The sequence below is a fragment of the Narcine bancroftii genome, chromosome 14 (genome assembly GCF_036971445.1).
Source record: "Narcine bancroftii isolate sNarBan1 chromosome 14, sNarBan1.hap1, whole genome shotgun sequence".
NCBI lineage: Eukaryota > Metazoa > Chordata > Chondrichthyes > Torpediniformes > Narcinidae > Narcine > Narcine bancroftii.
In genome coordinates this window covers 2,773,783-2,786,085 of record NC_091482.1, presented here as the reverse complement: position 1 = coordinate 2,786,085, position 12,303 = coordinate 2,773,783, and the positions used below count along the sequence as shown (strand labels likewise).

The following is a 12,303-nucleotide window of genomic DNA, read 5'->3' as shown; positions in this document are numbered from 1 at the left end:
TAGAGAATAATTAAGAAGTAAATTAGGAAGCCAAAAAGAAGACATGAAAGTGTTTTGGCAGATAATGTGAAGGAAACTCCAAGGGTTTCTACAAGTCTATTAAAAGTGAAAGGATAGTAAGAGTCAAAATTGGACCCCTATAAAATCAGAGCTGTCATCTACGTGTAGAACCTTGTGAAATGGGAGCAATCTTGAACAATTTTTTTGCATTAGTATTTACGCAGGAAATTGGCATAGTGAATAAGGAAGGAAGGGAAACAAACAGAAGTGTCGTGGAAAATATGGAGTTTAACGATAAGGAGGTGCTTGCTGCCTTGCAACAAACAAAGGTAGACAAATCCCCTGGACCGGATATGATATTCCCCCGCACCTTGAGGGAGACAAGTGCCGAAATTGCAGGGCCCCAGCGGATACATTCAAAACGTCCTTAGTCACGGAGGAGGTGACGGAGGATTGGAGAATAGCACATGTTGTCTTGCCTGTTTAAGAAGGGTTCCAAAAGCAATTATAGGCCAATGAGCCTGACGTCAGTAGTATGTAAATTATTTGAAGGATTTCTGAGATAGAATATCTATATATCCTGACTGTCATCACCTGATTAAGGAAAGTCAGCATGAATTTATGCGTGGTAGATCATATTTAACAAATCTTGGAGAGTTTTTTGAGGAAGTTACCAAGAAAGTTGATGAGGGAAAGGCCATGGATGTTGTTCGTATGGATTTTAACAAGGTTCCACACGAGAGATTGGTTCAGAAGGTTACGACACTAGGTACACATAGAGAGGTTGCAAACTAAATTTGAAAATGGCTTGGTGGAAGAAAACAGAAAGTCATTGTGGACAGTTGCTTCTCAGACTGTTGGTCTGTATCAAGGGATTTTTTTTTTGGACCATTATTATTTGTTATCTATATAAATGACCTAGATCAATGGTTCTCAACCTTTTTCTTTCCACTCACACACCATTTTAAGTATTCCCTATGCTATAGGTGCTCTCTGATTAGTAAGGGATTGCTTAAGGTGGTATGTGGGTGGAAAGAAAAAGTTTGAAAACCACTGTTTTAATCGTACCTCATTGACTCGTTATGTGCACGGTTTCATAACTCCAAAGGAAATGGGCCTTGACAATTTTTCTCAAGCAAAATATTTCAGTAACAATTGGGTCTCGAGCAGTGATTCTCAACCTACCCTTTCCACTCACATCCCACCTTAAGCAATCCTAGTAATTACAGAACACCAATGGCAGAGGGATTACTTAAAATGGTTTGTGAGTGGAAAGAAAGAGGTTGAAAACTATTGACCTGGATGATAACGAGGTGAACTGGATCAGCAAGTTTGCTGATGACACAAAGATGGGAGGCGTCGTGGACAGTGAGGAGGATTTTCAGGGCTTGCAGAAGGACCTGGACCAGCTGGGAAATTGGGCCAGTAAATGGCTGATGGAATTTAATGCAGATGAGTGTGAGGTGTTGCACTTTGGAAGAGCAAATCAGGGTAGGATGTACACAGTAAATGGTAGGCCATTGAGGAGTGCGGAGGAACAGAGATCTGAGAATACATATACTTTTTCCCTGAAGGTGATGTTGCATGTGAACAGGGTTGTAAAAAAACCTTTTGGGTGTCTTAGCCTTTATAAATCAAAGTATTGAGTATCAAAGTTGGGCTGTTATGTTGAAGTTATTCAAGTCATTGATGAGTCCACCCTTGGAATATTGTGTGCAGTTCTGTTCGCCCAGCAACAGGGAAGATATCAATAAGAATGAGAGTGCAGAGAAGATTTACTAAGATGTTGCTGGGTCTTCAGGAGTTGAGTTACTGGGAAAGGTTAAACAGTTACTCATTGGAACAAAGAAGAAAGAGGGGAGACTTGACAGAGGTTTATGATTATGAGGGGTATAGATACAGAGTATCTTATTTTAACAGGGGGGGGGGGGGGAAAGCTGGATATATGCTGGTGCCAAGATGTACCAAAACCCTGGATTTTACTTATAAAGTTAGTTTGATAAGAGCTTTCTCCAACTGCTTTCATGCAATAATCAAGAGACTTGCACAATTCTAATCATTAATATCACAAAATAGAGTATCCATTACTGTACTAATAGCTAGAATATGTAGAATCTATTGTGCTGTGTGCATTAAGAAAGGTTATTCAATACATCTACCACAATCAATATTTATTTCAATAAAAGTTACATAAATAATGAATAGGAATTCATCTATATTAACCAGGATATGCACAGTAAGTCAATAATCAATACATTTATGAAAACACAAATGGGCCTGAGGTTTCATTGAAAAATTAGTGGTTTGAAGAAAGTCATTCACTCTTAGATCAGAGTGAGTGCAATTCTCTCTCATTCAAAACCATAAATTTAATTTCATGAAAGCATCAACATTCTGGGACACAGCAGTATCTTCTATATAACAGGAAACTAATACCTTTCTAGGGTAAGATGGAGAATAATGTACAGAACTTGAAATTACTTTGCACACCACTGAAGCTCAACTCAATAATAAACAAAACAATGTGCTGGAGGAATTCAGCAGGTCCGTCAGTATCAGTGAAATAAAAAAAAATTGTTGACATTTCAGGTAGGGACCCTTCATCAAGACCTGAAACATTGGCAATTCATTTCCTTCCATTGATGCCGAGTTCCTCCAGCAGATTATTTTTCGCTCCAGATTCCTGCATCTGCAATTGAACATTTCACCTCAGTAACATTCAGTCCATCAATGTATGAAATCTCTTTAAATGTTGATAATGCAAAAGCAGTAGAGTTTTTCAAGAGAGTCGAAGCTACAAAGCATAGCGAGGTCTGCATAGCACTCGTGTCGGTAAGAGAGTGACCTGATTGATTTTCTTTCAATCATTAGCTGAGAGGGACTATTCTCAACATAAATAAAGATTTTGACTAAGTGTAGCATCGAGAAGCCTATATAAAAATGAAGACAGTGGGCATCACAAGCTCCCTACTCCAATGGTTGATTCCATACTCACTCAAACAGAAGTAGTTATTAGGGGTGTTGGTGATCAATCATTTCAGCTCCAGGATATCACTGCAGAAGTTCCATGACTTAACTACTATCATCCGCTTCAAAGATCTTCCTTCCACCCCAAGGTTAAACACTGTGATGCCATGTGCAATTTCTAAGCAAAGCAAAATGTCCACACAGGAGTATCATAGCCAGTATTGTTGCACCAGGCTGAGGAACAGCTTCTTGCCACAGGCAGTGAGAATGCTGAACGACCAAAGAATGCTCACACTAACCATCTGAGACTCTCGTATTCATTAAACAATATTTATCTTTTTGTATGTAAAAATGAAATACTTGTCCTACATATGTATTGTTTGTCTGTATGTATGTGTAATACCGAGGACCGGAGAACACTGTTTCCTCGGGTTCTAATTGTATAATCAGATAATAATAAACTTGACATGCATTCAATGATGAGCTGAGAGGTGCAAAACAAGGGTGCAGATGAAAACCATCACAAAGCCCCCATCATCAACATCCTGGGGAATCACCACTGACCAGAAGTTCAACCACCAACTGTATGAATACCATTGCTGAGAAGCCCCATTCACATTTGCGTCCCACTAAATCAGCCAATCAGTCCTGGGATAGGAATGGGGGTTTGGCCTTTCACACTTGACCACTCCTAACTGTGATACTGAATGCAAGGAGCCATCCCCAGGGTTAGGACTGTTCTACCTTCTACCAGTGACATTGTGACTCATCGAGCAATGGTGAACCTGCCCTAAATCCTGATCAATGTTTTATGATCTTATATTTGAACAAAATTAATCATACATAATTATAACATAATTAAGCTTTATGAGCCCTTCAGCCCTTATTGTTTTGCTGATGTTAAACCTTTATAAGGGGCCGTGGGAATGCACTAGCCATAAATAGCAAGAGCGGACAATTTTTAAACAGCTTGGGAAAGTTGGTAGTGCTGTGGTAGCACACAATTTATACACCGTGGGAAAGCTGGTAGCACTATTGCATATAATTTATAAATACTGTGGGGGAAAAAGCGATGGTGGACCTGCCTTTCCAGAATTTCATGTGGCAGAGAAAAAGCTGTGTGCACGGTTGTATGCACAGGGCACTCATGGAGGGGTTTCTCTGCCACACAGCATTCTGGGAAGTCAGGTCCATCATCATTTTTTCCCACGATCTTTATAGATTGTGTGCAATAGTGTTACCAACTTCCCCAAGCAGTTTAAAAATTGTCCGCTATTGCTATTTATTTCCTCTCTCTCTCTCTTCCCCCCACTGCGACTTTCCCACGGCAAAGTCTATACCTTCATTTTAATCTTTTCTTCCTTCACGTTCCTGCACTCATGCAAATCTTAGGTCATTTCAATCACACAATGCAATTGCCTGTTTCACACTTGCCTGATTGCAACATCGGCATCTTCAGATGCCGGGGATTGTACTAGGGGTCAAGGCAGTCAATGTCTGGCATGAGATGATGTCATCTGATGCCAGCATTGAGAAGATTTTCCTTTCACACTAGGTATTTTAAAGGCCGTTTGACCATTAATTCCCAGGACCACTTACAAGCGGATAGAGTTAATCAGAGCCTGATTATCCTACAACCCGCAACTCACCACCTGACACTGCCAAACCTTTCCATCTATATGGCATCATCAGGAACAATGGAGTGCTCTCTGCCTACAGGGATCACTACTGGTCCAGAACATTCTAGAAGCTCCATATCACATACGAAATATGATTAGCAAGTTTACAAATGACATAAAAGCTGTGGTTGTTGATAGTGAGAAGGATATGGGGGAACCGCAGGGTCTGGACCCAAGATGGCAGCGCCCATGTTCAGAAGCAGCCTCAAGGTGTTGCAGACTCTGGGGGAGCAACAACAGACTGGTTCAGGGTCCTAGTAACGGACAGAACACCCCCAGTTGAGGAAACTTTGGTGAGGTTTCTATGCCTCTTGTGAAATTAAAAGACAGATTAAATTAAAAAAAAGATTTAAGACTCTTTAGAAAGCAGCATTTCAGATGTCGTACCAAATCTCTGCAAACTCGTGAGGAAATAGAGGCGTTGACGTGCTTTCTTCAAGATGCCATTGGTGCGCTGGGTCCAGGAAAAACCTAAATTTGCTCACCGTCTCCACCTCTGATCCCCCAGTGATCACTGGATTGTAAACCTCTGGCTTTCCTTTCCTGAAGTCAACAATCAGCTCCTTAGTTTTGATGACATTGAGTGCAAAGTTGCTGTTGGTGCACCATTTAGCCAAGTTTTCAATCTCCATCCTGTTCGCTGGCTCATCCCCTTCCTTTATACTACCCACCATCATGGAAGCTCCAAATCTTCCCCTTCCTTAAGCTTGACATGGTCCCTCTCCCCGGTGAACACTGAAGTATTCATTAAGGACCTCCCCTACTGAGGCACTGGAATCCAATTTTAAATCCACACATTCTATCCTTATTTTGTCAACACTGATACAATTTAAAACAGTAACTAAAGCAAAATGCAGCAGATTTAACACCAGATTCTTTTGCAGTGTAAACCTGATGAACTACAGCGTCACTCTTGGCAGGAAAGTATAATTATAGGCTGAACTAATTGCAGAGGCAATTTCCAGTGTAAATTTAGACTCAAGTCTTTATAATGGGAAAATTGTCCAGCGAGGTAAATAATGCAGTATTAAGCAAAAACAAATTGGAATTCAAAATAAAATTTTCTCAAAATCAAAGTCAGATCACTTAAAGGGAATTCAGAAAAAAAACACAAAAGAATATTGGAAATCAGGAATTCTTTCTCCAATGCACAAGTCCCCATAAGCCGGCATATTGGACCATCCTCAAATTTTAAAAATGTCACCTCAAAATCAGGGGTTATCTTATACACCAAGTATAAAATCTGAACTGACAACAGTCTCACCACCACTGCCATCTTCCTGCTGGCTCCGACACAATCTTGCGCATATCCTGTTATCAATTACATCTCAGCGGTCCTCCACGGGTCCATCTGCCCAGTCCGACTGCTGTCGCCTCTGTGCAGGCTTTAAACAGCCTGTTACAGGAGCCGATGATTGTTTATTTTAAAATATGCTAATAAAATTAAAACCTTTACAGGGTAATTTGGGATTAAAATTTTGTGATTTTCTTTTAAAAGCATCCTCTGGTGCCAGATTTTTTGTTTGGGGTGGGGGGGGGGCATCTTATACAAAGACTATAGCCCAAAACATACATTTTAGGTGGAAAATCTGGGTTTGTCCTATACAGAGTTATCCTAAACAATGGCATATATGCTAATCACTGGTACAATGAGTGATGTTAATAATGAGAGTGAAATGTTCAAGAACATTGAGTAATATGAAACTAAGATAGGTAAATGGAGTCGAAATAACTATTGTCTGTGGTCTAACTCAATAACAGAGCAAGCTCAAACTGAAGATACTGTTCATATCTGCATTCATCCTCAAAGACAATAACATTTTTCTCCATTATTTCAGTGGTTAGAATAGAATCCATAATAGGAGTATATTTCATGTGGTGCCAGGACTGAATTGGCTCAACAGGTAAAGCCTTTTCTTATACATACTAAGCTTCTTAATGATTTGCACCAACACAAGATAAATTTGCATTCTAGATTGAAGCAGCATCCTATTCCTGCGCCTTTCCCTTATTTTAGAACAGGGGGTTCCCAACCTTTTTGTTCCTCTGTACCCCTTAGGCATTTTTATAGGTTCCCATGTCACCCTAAAAATTAAGGATTTAAAAAAAAACATGACATTGTGCAATCTGACTGCAGATTACACCATGTATTGTACAGTAGTGGTTATTCTCTCAGACCCAATGTACCCCCCTGAACTGAGGGTACATGTACCCCAGGTTGGGAAGCCCTGTTTTAGAAGATAAAGATTTTGCCATCGTTCTGTAGTGCATTATCAGCAACACAAAGTAAAATTGAATTTGATATTCCATGTTATTATCATGCTTGATTAACAAGATTAGATCCACAGAGAGGGTGCAGCGCCATCCTAGGAGAGAGCCCCAGGGAGAGTACAGCTCTGTCCTTCTACCCAGTGCTATCCCAGGAGAGCACCACAAGGAGAGAGCAGCCTTGGCTAATAAGTTTGTGGATGACACCAAAATTGGTGGTGCAGCAGAGAGTGAAGAAGGTTATCGAAGATTATAGCAGGATAGATGAACTGAGACAATTGGCCCAAGAATGGCAGATGGCATTTAACTTAGCCAAATGCAAGGTATTGCAATTTAATAGGTTAAACCAGGACTGGATTTCCACAGTGAATGGCAAGGCCTGAGGAGTAAGATAGAACAAAGAAAATGGGCAAACAGGTACATTGTTCCATGAAAGTGGTGATAAAAGTAGACAGAGTGGTGAAGAAAATATTGGAATATTCGCCTTCATCACTCTGGACATGAAGTAAAGCAGCAAGGACGCCATGTTACAACTGTACAGGATGTTAATGAGATCACACTTGAGAGTTTTGTATACAGTTCTGGTCATGCAACTATAAGAATGATATCATTAATCTGAAGAAGGTGCAGCAAAGATTCAGTGAATGTTGACAGGAATGGTGGGCTTGGGTGTTCAGGAGGATGGAGAGGCTGGGACTTTTCTCCAAGGAGCAAAGCACGCTAAGGGGAGAGCTTATAGAAGTTTGTAAAGTCATGAGGGCCATAGATAAAGTTAATAGTTATAAGCTTTTCCTCAGGGAATGTAAAAACTCCAGTGCACAGATTTAAGATGAGAGAAGAAAGATTTAAAAAGTGACGAGAAGGGCGTACAAGAAATATTTGACTGTTCTTGGCCTGTACTCATTGGAATTTAGGAGAATGAGTAGGAGATATCATTAAAACATTTTGAATGTTGAAAGGCGTGGACAGAGTAGATATAGAAATGTTGTTTCCCCTGATGAAAGAGTCTAGGACAAGAGGGCACAACTTCAGGATTGAAGGGTGTCCAACTAGAACAAAGGTGCATAGGAACTTCCTTTGATAGAAGGTGGTAAATCTATGGATGTTGAGGGGTCTATTTAAGGTAGACTCTTGATTAGCCAGAGCATCAAAGTTATGGGGAGACAGCAGGGGAGTGGGGCTGTGGGAAAATGAATCAGCTCATAATTGAATAGCAGGACAGACTCGATGGGCTTGTATGGTCTTATGTGGACTTTAGCAAGGCCCTGCATGGTAGGTTGGTGTGAAAGGTCAGATGACTGGGGACCCAGGTGGTCAGAAAGAGGTTTATTTTTATTAATTGGAGCATATTTCTGCTCCTATGTGTTATGGTACCCTATCCACACACAGGATAATGGGTGCATCGTACAAGGGGTAAACCAGGGGACAACTAATATTCCAAAGATATTTAGAAAGGTATATCAATAAAAGAGGCTTACACAAAAGTTTGTAGACACTGTGGAAAACCTAGCAAGTCAAACAGTGTATTTTATACAGCAAAGATACATCACCAACGTTTGGGCTTGAGCCCTTCATCAAGGTACGAGCAAGGTATCAGCAGGTGTTCAAATAAAAAGGCCAGGAGGAGAAGCACGGTCCCAAAGGGACCAAAGGTGGATAAGCAGCAAGCAAGGGAGGGAGGGAGGAGGGAGGATGGCTCTGTGAATGGAGAGGGAAGGGGAACAGATAGTATGTTAGCAGAAACCAGAGAAGTCGATGTTAATGCCATCGAGCTGAAGAGCCCCCGGACAGAAAATGAAGTGTTAATCAAGAGATTGGTGAGGAAAATCTGATACCGGTTGAGCACCATCAGTGGGAGAAAAATGGCCTTCATCCCAGCTCACCGAGTCCCTCCAGCACCTCCATCCAGCCTCTTGTGTAGCCCGAAGTGACGAGGGGCAGGGGCCAACCGCGGCCACACGAAGCATGCTGAGGGGGAACCAGTTTACCCTGCTCCAGTGGGACCTGGCCATACCCCCCCCATACCCTGGCGGGCTGAACCCCTGAACCGGCCAAAGGCAGTGGGCTTCCCGATGGTACGAGAGCCAAGCCCTGGGCACCCTCGCCCCTCCGTCCCCTCCCTCGCCCCTCCCTCGCCCCTCCCTCCCCCCTCCCTCCCCCCTCCCTCCCCCCTCCCTCGCCCCTCCCCCCTCCCTCCCCCCTCCCTCGCCCCTCCCCCGCCCCTCCCCCGCCCCTCCCCTCCCCCGCCCCTCCCCTCCCCCGCCCCTCCCCTCCCCCGCCCCTCCCCTCCCCCGCCCCTCCCCTCCCCCGCCCCTCCCCTCCCCCGCCCCTCCCCTCCCCCGCCCCTCCCCTCCCCCGCCCCTCCCCTCCCCCGCCCCTCTTTCCCTCGTTCCCTCTTTCCCTCGTCCCTCTTTCCCTCGCCCCTCTTTCCCTCGCCCCTCTTTCCCTCGCCCCTCTTTCCCTCGCCCCTCTTTCCCTCGCCCCTCTTTCCCTCGCCCCTCTTTCCCTCGCCCCTCTTTCCCTCGCCCCTCTTTCCCTCGCCCCTCTTTCCCTCGCCCCTCTTTCCCTCGCCCCTCTTTCCCTCGCCCCTCTTTCCCTCGCCCCTCTTTCCCTCCCAGTCCCCTCCGCCCTCCTCTTTCCCCCCAGTCCCCTCCCCTTCCCCCGTCACCTCCCCCTCCCATCCCCTTTCCCCCAGTCCCCTCCGCCCTCCTCTTTTCCCCTCTCCCAGCCCCTTTACCCCCAGTCCCCTCCCCCTCACCCTCCCCTGTCCCCTCCCCTGTCCCCTTTCCCCATGTCCCCACCCCCTCTCCCCCCCTTTCCCTCCATGTACCCCCTTTCCCCCCATATCCCCCCGTCCCCCCCTCGTGTCCCCCATGTCCCCCCCTCGTGCCCCCTTTCCCTCCATGTCCCCCATGTCCCCCCTCCCCAAGCGGTGTGCCATTCCACACAACACACCGGGAATCACGTTCAAAGAAAATGGGTCACGAACCCGCGATCTCCTCAGCGGCTTCACTCGACGGCCGCCACCGACCGGGACTCCGCTTGAACGACAGCCGCTGCAACCAATCGGATGACAGATCGACTCTCTGGCTGACGGCGATCTACCAATCGGCGTCATGTGGGCGGGCCTTTCTCGGTGTCGCCACAGAAGCCGGGCCTTCGTTTCCCCTCAGCGATCTCCACTCAATGCACCTTTCCGCCTTCTCCATCGAGGAAAGGCCACGTCTCGACGGCGTGGGGAGAAACGCCCGACTCTGCCCCGTGATGACTCCTCGTTTTGTTTACATCGAGTCCTCGCGAGTCTTTCAGCAACCTCTCGCCGGGGCTGCCGTCAATCAACGGTGTCGGCCCCGCCCACTGGCTCACGTGACAGGGGCGGGACATGGCGCACGTGGCAGCCTTGCCCCGCGCCGGCTGTCAATCATCCAAATGGCCGTCCTTGACCTGATCCAATTGAGCAAGAAGCGGAGGATGTTGGAAACAGGCAGGGGGTCACACGGGTCAAGGCTGGAAACGTGCAAAGACCAGCTTGTTTTAAATTACAGAAAGGTGCTTGTGATGGAGTGCAGGCCATCGTTGCAATTGCAATTAAAACAGTTCTTGCACCTTCGGGTCATTGAGCAAGGTGGTTCATCTCAATTCTTCCATCAGGACCATCCCTCTGTGACTTCCTCGTCCACTCATCCCTTCCCCTGCGGCGGCGGCAGGAATTGCCACATGCCCCCACACCTCCTCCCAAACACGCCTTTAAACACCCAACAATACTTGTGGACCCGCCAGGGTGATTGACTGTATCCTGTGCTCCCGTCATGGCCTCCTCCACATTAGAGAGACGGTGCGAAGACTGGGAGATCGCTTCGCTGAGCATCTTTGCTCTGACCACAGCAGTGACAGGGATGGCCAATGGCCAACCACTTCAATTCTGCACCGTACCCCTTGTCCTGACAATAACCACACCAGCAGTGTGAGGATAAGACAGCTTTAATGTGCACGAAGAGGTCTTTTCTCTCTGCAAGACCAACCTGGAAGGCTGGAGTGCAGATCTGGACTGCTTTAGAGACAAGGTCACCAGGATGACCCCTGGTGACCGAGTGGTGGAATTACAGATCACCAAACCCCTTGCTGACATGTCTCTGCCCTCATGTACAAACCTCTCCAGGGGAGGGGGTTAACAGAAATACCACCTCCACCATTTCCTCTTGACCATTCAATTCAATTCACCATCCACTTAATTTTCTCAGTGCTCTGTTACAATTGAAAGTTTCCAAAGCAAATCCAAATTCCGGACATTTATATCAATGGACCACAGCCCCAGGGAACACAGGACTGTTCAGGACTACATTTATTCTTCAATATTTCTAACTCATGTTGATCATTATTTTACAAGCCTCAATAATGCAATTCAGCAGTGTGACCTTTGTACATTCAACCGCTCCACCCCCCCAACCTTTTTATTCAGACACCTGCCCGTTTTTGCTTCTACCTTGCGAAGGGCCCAGGCCCAAAACACGTTTGTGTATTGCACTTGAACCTGGATCTGCAGACATTGGTTAAAAGATCAACTCACTAAGAAAACTCCCAGAAACTGCAGGGTGATAGCAGACAGATCATTTGTTTCAGTAACTTTGAACTGAGGGATAAGCAAAAGCCACAAACACAGCAGGAGATTGGAGCATGGACCTGTTATCTTCAGTCTCAGAGCATTCAGTGGAATCCCACAGGGAGAACATGCAAACTCCATGCCATCAGCGCCCAAGGTAGGTCTGAGGCAGGGCAAGCAATCGTCAATACAAAGAATCATTAAAGTGGCCCTTTCCTCTACTGAGGAGATTCACTGGGAGCATTGCTCAAAATAGGGCTCAAGGAATTTTATTGAGGACTCATACCAACTATCACACAGGATCTTTGACCCACTGCCATCAAGAAGGAGGTACAGGAGCATCAAAATCAGGACTGCCAGGCTGGGAAATAGCTTCATTCCACAGGCTGTGAGATTGATGAACTGCATCCGTGACCTTGGTTCTCTTATAAATAAAACTAGTATATTCCAAAACATTTACACATTTTATATTTTTTATGCATTTATGTCATTATTATGTGCTGAGTATTGTGTGTGAGCACTGTGGTCCAGAGAAATGCTGGTTCGTCTGGTTGTATATGTTCAGCCAGATGATAAACTTGCTATTATTGTCAGGGTGGCACCCCAACACATCAGCAACTCTGCAGTGGTCACTTAGAGACCTATCATGGACACACATCTCCTCACTTGTCAAGAAGGCACCACAGTGCTTCCTGAGAAGACAAAAATGGGCAAGGTTACCTGCCACTATCATGTCAACCTTCTATTGGAGCTTGGTCAAGAGTGTCCTGGCCAGTGTGGTACAGTTGC

The 12,303-nt window shown here is 45.3% G+C and overlaps 1 protein-coding gene across 8 annotated transcripts in view; it reads right to left on the bottom strand.

The window, feature by feature from the left end:
• Positions 1–10,281, bottom strand: part of bcas3 (BCAS3 microtubule associated cell migration factor) — a 728,081-nt gene extending 717,800 nt beyond the window's left edge. For 4 of the 8 annotated variants that reach the window (XM_069911284.1, XM_069911287.1, XM_069911288.1 and 1 more), the window contains exon 1: positions 9,904–10,279. The gene's annotated coding sequence lies outside the window, so the exon portion shown is untranslated. Of the gene's footprint in view, positions 1–9,869 lie in introns of all 8 variants that reach the window. The other 4 variants (XM_069911281.1, XM_069911285.1, XM_069911282.1 and 1 more) reach the window with 3 other exon arrangements.
• Positions 10,282–12,303: the final 2,022 nt, after the last annotated feature.